This window comes from Danio rerio, chromosome 7 (assembly GCF_049306965.1).
Source record: "Danio rerio strain Tuebingen ecotype United States chromosome 7, GRCz12tu, whole genome shotgun sequence".
NCBI classification, from domain to species: domain Eukaryota; kingdom Metazoa; phylum Chordata; class Actinopteri; order Cypriniformes; family Danionidae; genus Danio; species Danio rerio.
In genome coordinates, this window is record NC_133182.1 from 49,909,510 (window position 1) to 49,922,395 (window position 12,886).

Below are 12,886 nucleotides of genomic sequence, written 5' to 3' on the forward strand. Positions count from 1 at the left end.
AAACTACAAAATGTACAAGTGTTCAAGCCATTTAAAGTGCAGATAGTCGTTTAATTTAACAGACATAAAGTGTGTGACAAGGAACCACAGCATAAATTAGGCTATTTTTAGGAGCAGTTTAAAAAAAGTGCAGGTTGGAAAATCCTGACCTCAGTATTTATAAGAGGCAGTGAGTTTTCTTCCAAAGAAGGTGGCCTGGACAGCTATTACTTTCCTAAAGTGTTTACATGTCAAACTGAATTGTTGAACTGAGAAGTCGGTAAGTGTTGCTGGAACTGCACTAAAGCCTTTCACATTTCTCTGTAACACGTTCAATCTTCAATCTAGGACATTTATATTACTTTATAATATCTGTGAAAGAAAACAAAAACTGATATATTTCAAATACTGTCAAAGAAATGTTTAAAGTCCATTTAAAATCAAAGGTTACAATGTTTATTTTGCTAGCTTACATTGTTATTCTTAAAGTAGACTAATCTAGATAGTAAGATAGACTAATAGTAAGTTAATCTAATGAAAAAAAAAGTTTGTTTTGGTAATCTTCAATGAAAGTTTGACCATTTTCTTAGCATTTGGAGTGGCGCCTTCTCTGTTGACCTCAACCTGAGGGCTTTCATAGTAATTGCATATTATTACCAAAGCCAATAGACGACAAGCCGGAAATCATTAGCCAAAAAGGTGTAATGCCAATGCTAACACCAGTACATGAGGTAGGAGACCAGAGGTGATGTCCTGACATTTTATCCTACCCATCAGATTATGCTACCGACAGTGGTTCTGAGTTTGGGGTTAGGAATTAGGTAGGTTGGGGCAATATTAAAGCTTCATATCACACTATTTCAAATTAAAATTTACACTCGTAGCAAAATCTGATGCGTAGCATATTGTGTCATCAAAATGTGCTACCGACTTTTTGAATAGGAGGACAATCTGACAAGGACAAATCGACAGAACTGTGGTTTTGTTTTAATAGAAGTCAATGAAGGAGAGTCGTTATTACATGGAATAAACAGCTTTTGAGAGGAAATATCTTGTCATTTAATCAATCGAAAGCCTGCTTGCTCATTTTAACCATGTTTTACACTTAACAACACATTCATAGTGAATCAAATGTATATGGTACCCTAATAAAAATCTTATTTTTTAAAGAGAAGGCAGGGTAGGGAACGCTGTGTCAGCTAGGTCTGTCAACTGTGTGTGAATGCTGACCAGTAAAGTTAATGTCGTGATATATCATTGGCTGAGGTGCCTCTGGGAACCCATGTTAGCCATTACACTTTTTTTAAATAGTGAGTAATACACAAATTTTCATCTCCATATAGTTTCGGAAATCTTTGTTAATACTCTCTACAGTATATAATATTGAATAGTTTATAATATAGAATAAAACATAAATAGTTTTTAATGAAGTTATGATGTGCTATAGAAAGCTCCGCCCCCTGCTTAATATTCCTCTTCAGTTGTAAGTACATCAAGATTTTAAAATAAAAGTCTCAGCAATTTCTGGTTCAATCTAGCTGACTTTAAAGTGATAATGTGCAAACTAACAAACTAAATGTATGTGCTTAAGTGAGGATTTTCCCAATGAACATTAAACATATATGCCTCTATCACTAGCAGAGAATGACTTACACATTCGCTCTCCACATCGCTACTTTCTGCTTATTATTAGTGTGGTGAACATCTATTCCAGCATTAAATCCTGATCTGTATGACCTCAGATCCTCAGGACCAGACCAGGGAGGGAGAATGAGCCAGATTAGAGCAGTTCAGTATAATCTAGGCCTTATGGGGTTAATCTAGGCCTGAGTCAAAAAGACAAGTGTGACCCTGGAGCATAAAACAAGCCATAAAGGTAAGGGTTTTGCCATTGGAGATTTATAAATCATCTGACAAGTGAATGAACAAGGTTTCTATTGATGTGTGGTTTGTAAGAGTAAGACAATGTTTTGGCCGAAATACAACCATTTCAAATCTGGAATCTGAGAGTTCAAAACAATTCATCATTAAAAGTTGTAAAGTAAGTTCTAAGCAATGCAAATTTCTGGCCACAAACAACATTTTTAAATATTTGCAGTGGAAAATGTATAAAATATTTTTATTGAGCATGATCTTTACTATTTATTTAAATGATTTTGGGCATAATACACTAATCAATAATTTGGACCCATTTATGCAGTTGAAGTCAGATTTATTAGCCCCCATGTTTATTTATTTCCTCAATTTCTGTTTAACGGATTGAAGATATTTTTTTTTTGCACTTTTCTAAACATGATAGTTTTAATAACTCATTTCTAATAACTGATTTGTTTGATCTTTGTCATGATGACAGTAAATATTATTTTACTAGATATTTTCATATACAGCTTAAAATGACATTTAAAGGCTTAACTAGGTTAATTAGGTTAACTAGGCAGGTCAGGGTAATTAGGCAAGTTATTGTATAACGATGGACTGTTCTGTACACAACAGAAGAAATATAGCTTAAAGGGCATAATCATTTTGACCTTAAAATCGTGTTTAAAAAATTTAAAACTGCATTTATTCTTGCCGAAATAAAACAAATGAGACTTTCTCCTGAAGAAAAAAAAATATGATCAGACATACTGTGAACATTTCATTGCTCTGTTAAACATCATTTATGAAATATTTTAAAAAAATAATAATAATTCAAAGGGGGCTAATAATTCTGACTTCAACTGTATATATATTTTTAGGTTACTGACAAACATATACCTGCGCAACACTCAAAAGCTTCCATTGCACTTTCGTATCTCCTGATTCTGTTCCTAACAATGCTTTCAGCAAGTGTCCACAATGCTTTCCCATACTGTCTTTTGACTCTATAGATGAGACATTTGTTCTCCATTTAAGATCTCTGTTTTACTTTTTTATGTAGATTTAAATGACTGTCAAAAACACCCTTAAAAAGCAAGCTGGTAAAGTTTGTTTTGATAATGTTCAGGTTTGCCTGTCATTTACTGGTTCTCGCTGGTCCTTTGCTGGTCAAGATCAGAATATGAATCAGAAAATGATCAGAAAGTTCATTAAAGCTTAAAATAAAGTATTGAAATGTTCAAAACTAGTTCAAGCTCAAAATAAGAATTATAGCGTTTTGAAACATCAGGATTTCTAATAAAACTTTTAATTTAATGTCATAACTAATCTGGACATGTTCTTTAACATGAGCGCTGAATAGATTGCGTGTCCATTATTCACAGGAGTGATAATGAATAAAGAAATGTTGAGTAAGACTGACTGACTGAGATGTTTGTCTCCAACGACTTTGAAGAGACTCCCTAAAGATCTGAGCATTAGATATGCAAGTCTAAAATGTATATTTAATGATGTGCAGGAGCAACTGAAAGAAAAATAAAGACATTTCTCAACGGAAAAAAAATATATATTGTGAATTATTCTCAACATGCTGCTGGTTTAAAAAAAATAAATAAATAAATACTGAAAGATACAGCAGTGCCAATCATTTTGTCCTTGTACTTAGAGTCAAACACATTCATATCAAAATTCAGCATTTAACACTATTAAGACACTATTAAGTGCTTCATTGCTTGAATTTGTTAACAAAATACCCAGAAATATTTGCAAAAACTAAAATGCAACCATAATAAATGTTTAACTAATTATGAGGATGGAAATGTTTCATTTAAAAAAAAAAAAAAGTATATATATACAGTATATATATATATATATATATATATATATATATATATATATATATATATATATACATATATATATATATACATACATACATATATTTATATATATATATATATATATATATATATATATATATTTTTTTTTTTTTTTTTTTTTTTAATGAAACATTTCCATCCTCATAAATAGTTAAACATTTATTATGGTTGCATTTTAGTTTTTGCAAATATTTCTGGGTATTTTGTTAACAAATTCAAGCAATATATATATATATATAGTATTGAAAACTGTATAATATAATGCCAAATATACAAACCTTTATATAAAAAATCTGTCAAATATTATATAAATGACCACTGATGAATCTGCAAATGCATTTAAAGTTCCCTTCGTATATTTTTGCAACACACTTGAAATAACTCACACAAATGAAATATTTAGTAGATATACATTACATAACATAAATAAGTCAACAAAACTACTGTGTATCATTAAAAACAGTAAACTTTCAAAAGCATTATATGTAAAACCGATAGACAAACATAGGAAATACACAGAACAAGCAGACAGCTTTAACATGACAGTCACTATGGTGTCTATTATGCATTGCCATTTTATGGCAATGTGTTCACTAACACAGATTTTCTGCGTGACTGCTCTTAGGACATCGACTTAAACATGCATGTATGCATACAGGCATACACATTCGCGCGCGCACACACATACACAGAAGAGTACACATGCATGCAAACAGCGTTTCTCCAATGAGAGTCTCCAGAGTAGCTCCATTCATAATTAACACATTCCTGCCTCGTGCCTGCTGTTCTACCCAGCAACCATTCATTAATCCATCCCACAAACACACACAGCAGAGTGAGATGATACACTGTCTAATGTCAAAGTGCCATCGTACCTTAAGATAGTGAGAGAAAACCGTGAAAGACAAAGAGGAGTGAGAAAGTGTGAGAACGGAAAAGGAGCGAGGTATTCTTCACACATTTTAATTGCTACTGAAATCAGACTTTCTTGAGGAAAGCCAATGCATTACCATGCACTGGTGACGTTTGTGGTGTTAGTGTCCAATCATGTCACTCACATAAAACCCACCCCTTTCCTTCAGTTTTCACATGCAGACCTGTCTTCGTTTAGTCAATGGAGTGTTCCTGACCTACATTTTTATCTACTTTTCTTGGATGAATATTACGATGTGAAAGAAAGCATTTATTGCTACTTCTGTGTCATTAATGTTAAAGATATGTACTAGCATTTACTCAACACTATCATCCTAAAGTTTGCCATCTTGTACACATCGAACAAATGTGTATACAGTATATATCTTAATAGTAAAATAGTATAAACATATATAAAAAAGGGTCATGTGGTATATCATTTCATTTGTCAATTCATAAACAAACATTTAAAGATTTTGCATCTTTTTCAAATAATTTCCCTCTTTTGAATGTGCATAAAAAAATAAATAAATAAAAAATCATCTATTGCATTGTGACTTTAAAGGAGGCATGTCATGACATGTGTTTGTGCTATAATTGGGTCCCTGGTGCATCTACTAACTGAGAATATGTGTATAAATGACAATCCAGTTACTGTAAACTTTGCTTGAGAAGGCCTATTTCTGCAAGCATGGGGAAAAATGCATTATTCAGATTTTGTTCCAGCTAATGTGGCCAATGTTAACATTGTCTTCTACTACATTCATGGAGTTTACAACTGTGTTTTGTTTTTTTACAAAAATACATAATGTCAATAAAATCCATACTCACATTTATTATGCAAGTTATGATCAGGTAACACTTTATCTGTAATGTTTCTGTAAATTTAAGGGAATTGTACTAATATTGTAATGAAACTGTTAGGACACTAAGTCAATGTAGTGCCATATATACTTGCAGAATAAAATAAAGTTTTGCAAACAAAAAAATAAAGTATTGAGCAAAAATAAATAAATAAATGAAAATCTAAAAAAAAATCAAAGCAAAAATTTATTTTTGAGAAATAAAAATGTATTTTGCTAACAAAAATAAAGAACTGCAAAAGGAAAATTAAGTTATGAACAAAAATATTTGCAATTGAAAAAAATAATAATAATATTATTATATTATTATAATAATATTAAACCCCTATTGATTTTTTTTTTTTTTTTTTATTTCTCAAATGATGTTTAACAGAGCAAGAGAATTTTCACGGTATGTCTGCTAATATTTTTTCTTCTGGAGAAAGTCTCATTTGTTTTATTTTGGCTAGAATAAAAGCAGTTTTTAATTTAAAAAAAAAATTTAAGGACAAAATTATTGACCCCTTTAAGCTCTATTTTTTCGATGGTCTACAGAACAAATCATCGTTATACAATAACTTGCTTAATTACCCTAACCTGCCTAGTTAACCTAATTAACCCAGTTAAACCTTTAAATGTCACTTTAAGCTGTATAGAAGTGTCTTAAAAAATGTCTAGTATAATATTATTTACTGTCATCATGGCAAAGATAAAATATATCAGTTATTAGAAATGAGTTATTAAAATTATTAGGTTTAGAAATGTCTTGGAAAAATATTCTTTCTGTTAAACAAAAACTTTGAAAAAAAAAAGATAAACAGGTGGAGCTAATAATTCGGGGGGGGGGGGGGGGGGGTGGGGGGGGGGGGTTAATATTTTTATATTTGGCAAAATATTTTATAGCATTGCCTTTAAAAACCACCGTCCAGTGAATTGCAATGCTCAATTTAATTTGCTTTTTAGTCAACTGTAGGGATGCTATTTTCACTTAGCACTTTGTTTCAGCGCACTTCACTGTGTGGCCAAGGGGATTTGAAAAGGGGGTGGAGTCAAGGGATCTTGGGCGTTTATGGCAGGCCTGGACCTACAGTGCTGTAAGACCACCTCGATGATACGGTCTCTTTAGAGATGACTTTGCTTAAATAAAGGCAGGCCCAGGTAGTAACATTCTACTCACACCAGTGTAATCATACGTTTCAGGGACCAGCCAAGGCTAATCACACTGGTGTGATTGTACATGTTCACCAAAACTGTGTGTCTGTTCTAACACTCAAACAGTGACAACTTTAACAAGCTACAATGAATGCTTTAAATGTTTCTTAAGACGAAACTTCACACATAATGAGGATACCAGACATTTATTTTATATCATATATAATATTTCCCTTATACTTGCTATGTTCTCCAATTGCGTGCCTATGGCAAACCTTTTCATAGAAACCATGATGTGTGTGCTAACGTTTGTGCTGGCCACTTGAGATGTCCATCCCAGCGTGTGCTCTGAAGTGGTGTAGTGCTGTTAGTGCAGTAATCTGTACAGAGTGGCAGTATTCACACAGTGCTGTCGCCTCCATCTGTTACAGCAGCCTGTGTTTACTGTTGGCCTCAATGCTAAGACCCACACGGCAACATTAGTCCCCGAATATTGATTTTTCACATGCCATTTAGTCACTACTATGTGAAAATGACCATCCAGAGAAAAGATGAGTTGAAGGAAAGCAGAAAAAGAGGACAAACACAAAGAAAGGTACAAAAAAGTAAATGAATTCATACCTAATCACTCTATCAGTGTTATCAAAACTTTACTATGATTTTACCAAACACACCATCAAAACAATTAAAATATAAATCATATATTGCATACATACAATATAATACTATAGTTTTTGTATCATATACTATAAATGTGCTCTTGATGAGTATAAGAGAATCTCAAAAAGTTCATAAAATATGACCCCAAACTTTTGAGTAGTGTACACAGGAAGAGAGAAAAAAATAAATGTATTATGAAAATTATATTTCTCATACAGCATTTACAACAGTAAATTGATCAATCATTAATCAAAAATATAGTCAATACAGTTTATTAAATAAGACAATCTATTAATCATGATTATTTTTTAAGGATGGAACAAACAATTATAATAAGTTTTCATTATTATTTTTTTCCGAACAATATAATATAATCACAATATAATCTGTTTTTATTTAATTTTATATAAAAAAATACAGTGTATAGTTTTTATAGTTCTGATTTTTTGTCACATTTATATATAAACACTTGGTATGAAAAATTGTTTTGAGCAGCTTAAAAAAATAAAAAATAAAAAAAATTGTTCAGTGGTTCAGTGTTGCTTCTATTAGTATGCAGCTCTTCAGTGTTTATCCTTTAACTCGTAGAAATCTGATCTCAACATCCTAAAAACCAAAAAGATTAACAGTATAAATTTGATAGAGTTTACCATAAAACAAAGAGTTTCAAACCACTGAAAAGCAATCTACACTTATTTTTGGCTTGATTTTGTTTGAAATTATATGACAACAGTGCTGATGGCACACCAAGGGCTGGGCGATAAAATTGGTATCGGTTTTTATTAAGTTTGGTATGCAGTTTCGGTATGAAGCGCTTTAGTTTTATTAAAATGTGGCTGCTGAGCGCGTGCCTTGGAAGCAATGCAGATAAGCTGATAACGAAAACGAGTGCAGTGACTAACAGTAGGGAGGAGATTGTAAATAAATAAAAAAATGTAAGGATGTCGCCAGAGTGGCAGGTTTCTTTTCTTGTGCATACCAGCCACTAGTTTCTCATCTAAGATTTTAGCATAGTACTAATGTAGTCAATCAACTTTTGTAATGTTGCAGTATGTGTTTGAATAATGATGGTTAGTTTCTTTACTTGACAGCTCAGATTTGATAATCATAATTTATTTTGTTTGCAGAGTTTGAGGTTAACTGTATCATTATTATTCACACCTTTAAGTTTGCTTTGATTGCTCAGTGTTTACACTATACCATTGCACACACTTTATAATTTTATGTTCATCAAGTTTAAGAAGTATTCAATAATATTGATACCAAATGATATGAAACATGATATGTTGATAATTTAACACCCTAACCATTACTGACCGTAACAAATACACAGATCCTCCATCTGTGCACTCCATATCCACCTATTCAAGATCAGAATATGTTTTCCTGCAGACCAGCACCCGATAATAACCATGCGTTTCTGTGTCAACATGTACTTTTTGATCAGTTTCCATCATTCGACATTTGAGACAAAAATGGATGAGATCTGCCTGTTGGGAATTCCTTCTGTGGCTTCCAAACTTAATTGAATAGAGTAACTGGATAAACAGGGCCATTTACTTGGCTGACGATCAGCAGAGAGACATACAGAGCACTTACACAACAGAGAAAAGAGAGAGAGAGAGAGAGAGAGAGAGAGAGAGAGAGAGAGAGAGAGAAAGAGAGAGAGAGAGAGTCTATAATGTTGAGCTGAGCTTTTAGAAATAGCTGGTCTACAGGTGCATTTACTCAACAGTATCATTGTTGATTTTGCTGTCTCATTGTTCACAAATAAAACCTGAAGATGGTAGCAACGGGCACACATAATAACCAATTTTAAGCATGAAGAAGACAATATACTGTAATAGCAATTCTTAGTAAAACAATGCTGTATTATAATACTAAAAAAATACAACTTCTGTGTATTTTGTAAAATGCAAACTATTACAAAACAAAGGGAATGCTGATCTCAACAGACATGCACTGAAAAAAAATAAATATTCATTGGATATAATATTTTGTTTAAGGCCAGTGATTTCAAACTATTTATATGGCCTATTGAATTTAAACAAACTAAATTAAGTAACGTTGAACTTAATCTGTTTGTTTAAAGTCAGCCCATAAAAATTACCTTAAAAATGTAGCAAATCCAATGAATCATTTTATCCAATGAATCAATGAGTATCATGAGCAAATTCATCCTTCAGTTCACATAAAAAACATGCTTTATCATTGGGTCCAAAAAACAATATTGGCACTACTGCATGGGTTGCATCATGCTGCACTGGTCCACCACTTGAAGCCCAATGTAAAAGTAAAAAGGTCATCATAAGCAGAATGCAGTAATGAATGGAAACACAACCTTGTAGAAGAGAGTGACGAGCGAGTGTTTTTACTCTCTGAATGGGCACTGTAGAGCCTCGCTGCTGTTTCCAGGGCAACAGATGGTGGATGAGACATGTGGAGCAGTGCAGGTCTCTGGACTGATAGACAGACAGGCCCGGGAGTGGTGCAAAAATCAATCAGTCTGCTCAGAATGACAGGACAGATGACAGGGCACTGAACTGCTCCTCAGGATTCGTAAACACAAGCCTTTTTTTTTTTTTTTAAGCTGATTCCGTTTTTTGCACATTTGCAAGATACAATTAGATGCAGCAACAAAGAAAAATTTATTTAACAAAAAGCATTTACCAATTATAATTAATGGGTGTTTTTGATTTTTTTTAAGCTTTCAAAATGTATTATTGATCTTGATCTCTGATTTTGATGTTGAAAAGATTAACAATGTGATTTTTTTTTGACATTATGTAGTTTTCCTGGTTGGTGATGTAAACTATAGTATAAAATTGGTAATAAGATGCCAATATCTGTTTTTACTTCATTTTGAATTTATAATATTCATTTTATATTAGTTATAGATTATATTTCTGATTCAAAATATTGTTTCGTACTGCTGAATTAAACAAAAACAAACGTCTCTTTATTAAACTGTTATTTAAAGAGTTCACACTTAGCTGATTATTGATTATAAAGCTAGTTTGGCATGCTGTCCCGGGAGAGTGCACTGAGCTTATTAGATCCTCAAGCCTGGAGCTCCTACCCCTTTGCAAGGCGAGAGGGGAGTTTGAGCTCATGTACAATAAATCTCAAGAACTCCACTGCTGTCGTAGCTAATGAACAAATAGTGATAGCTGTTAAGAGATAACTTCTTACTAGGAGTTCTTGTCTATGGTGTCGATTTGGATCAGTCAATTAACTTAAATTGCATGTTTCGGAAGGAGGGAGGAAAACGGGGAACCCGGGGAAACCCACGTGAGCACAGGGAGACCGTATATACTCCACACAGAAATGTCGGCTGCCTTGGTAAGGCCTAGAACCAGTGACGTTCTTGCTGTAAGGCAACAGTGCTAACCACTGGGCCACCATGCCACCCATCTAGGAGAGGAGGAGGAGAAGGGGTGGAAGGGGGGATTCTTTAAAACGAAGATGGCTGTTATATGGAACTTAGGATATTTATAGTGCCTTATGAATCATCTGATTGGTGAATCATAAATTGGTAAATACGGGACCAGCCGCAAGCAATCACAAATGTGATGCTTACGAAATTAGTTTATAAATAAAATTCACAAAAAGTTTCATTTCCATCATGAAAAAAGGTCAAAATAATCAATTGGAATTAAAATGAACTCTAAAAACGGTCACGTTCGCCAGCAATCTATGCCTGGGAAGATCGCTGGTGAACTACAAATCAGTAACAAACTACAAATCCCTACATGCCGCTATACCTGTGTCCACTTTCCAATAATCACACACACGCAGCTGAAACCTGTCATCAAGGATTGTTTGGACTATATATACACCCTGCAGACGTTAGTTTGGGACTGAGTCTTTCTGTCACGTGGGACTGCTTAAGAGGTAAAGACAAAGGGATAGGAACCAAGTGCATTTAATGGTTGGATTGCTGTGCAGATAAACAGGTGATTAATAAAGAGACATCCAAAGTCATATTCGTACAGGCATAAGGTCACACAAAAGTCAGCCATCCAAATACATCGATCCAATAAACAAACAAATAAAACAAGACACTAAGTGAAGTTTATTCATAAACTAATTTCGAGAGGATCACGTGATTATGATTGAGCACGGCTGGTTATGTATCAGCATGCATGATCCACCAATCAGGCCATTCCTAACCCACTTTAAAGAGCCAGGGTATTTTCACTACTGTTATCTTCTATTTGAAGAATTCCCCCTTCCACCACTACCTCTTCACCTTTCCCTCCATAGGGCAGCACGGTGGCCCAGTGATTAGCACTGTTGCCTCACAGCAAGAACGCCACCGGTTCTAGTCCTTAATAAGCCGGTGGTCGTTTCTGTGTGTACAGTAGTTTGGCATGTTCTTCCCGTGATCACGTGGGTTTTCCCCGGGTCCTCCGGTTTCCTCCCACATTTCAAAAAAACATGCACAACAAGTGAATTGATCAATCTAAATTTTGCACTACAGTCAATCTCTCACCCCGCATCATATCTTTTCATAGCTTTCAATTTTTTGTCATTAGTATTATCAAGGGGGAGTCTACCTGAACTCAAGGCTCCTCTCTCGCCCTGCAAACGGGAGGGAGCCCAGGGCTCAAGGACCTCTTTTAGCTCAGGGCTCTCTCCCAGGACAGCATGCCAAACTTGCTTATAATAAATCATCAGCTAAGTGTGAATTCTTGAAAGCAAGACTATGGTACACAACACATGACAAACTAAAGACTCAGTCCCAAACTAATGTGTGCACAGTGTATATATCATCCAAACAATCCTTGATGACAGGTTTTAGCAGCGTGTATGTGATTAATGGAAAGTGGACACCGGTGTGTGTTTAGCAACATGTAGGGATTTGTAGTTCATCACTGATTTCTAGTTCATCAGCAATCTTTCCAGGAATAGACTGCTGGTGAACACAACAAAAAACAATTGTGAATCACAAGCTTAATAAACAATGACATTAGATTTTCTCATAATTAGCAAAGCCCCACTGAAAATCTATTGTATTGGTGGACCTTAACGTTTTTTTTTCTCCAGAAATCTTAGTTTTAATACGAAATATTAAAGATTCACCACCAAAATGTTATATTTGTTTTTTTCTTTTTTTTATTATTTGATCACTACATTAACATTCATGCATTTAGCAGATATTTTAATTCATCTGAGAATAAAAGTCAATAATACTTGTTAACAATAGTCACATTGAACAATAGGTTGAGAGTGCAGACGGTTGGGGGGTTAATGTAAATTAAGGATCACTCATTACACCTGTATCCTTTATTCCCACCTCTCTACCCCCAACCATTTCTCCTCGTCAGCCTTCTCACCCACACTGCACCTCCCCTTTCCTAGAAGTAATTCAGACATCCCTTTTTTCTCCATCACGAGACTTGATGATGTGTGGCGCATGTTGCCTCATGACTCCCTGTTGAGCTGCTGAACATGAAAGTCTGTCAGAGACATTTCAGCCTGCAGGGCCTCAAACCCCCGACACGCACCAGCCTCCAAACTCCACAAAATTCCTACTTACATTTCACCAGAGCTCACAATCCTTACCTTTCAAGTTCAAAATAAAAACACACATATAAATAC

At 34.2% G+C, this 12,886-nt stretch overlaps 2 protein-coding genes across 21 annotated transcripts in view; one reads left to right on the top strand and one right to left on the bottom strand.

The window, feature by feature from the left end:
• acana (aggrecan a) overlaps positions 1 to 12,886 on the top strand; it is a 904,300-nt gene that overhangs the window by 188,305 nt on the left and 703,109 nt on the right. The gene's annotated exons all lie outside the window — the stretch shown is intronic.
• Positions 1 to 12,886, bottom strand: part of mtss1lb (MTSS I-BAR domain containing 2b) — a 196,998-nt gene that overhangs the window by 33,100 nt on the left and 151,012 nt on the right. The window lies entirely within an intron of this gene.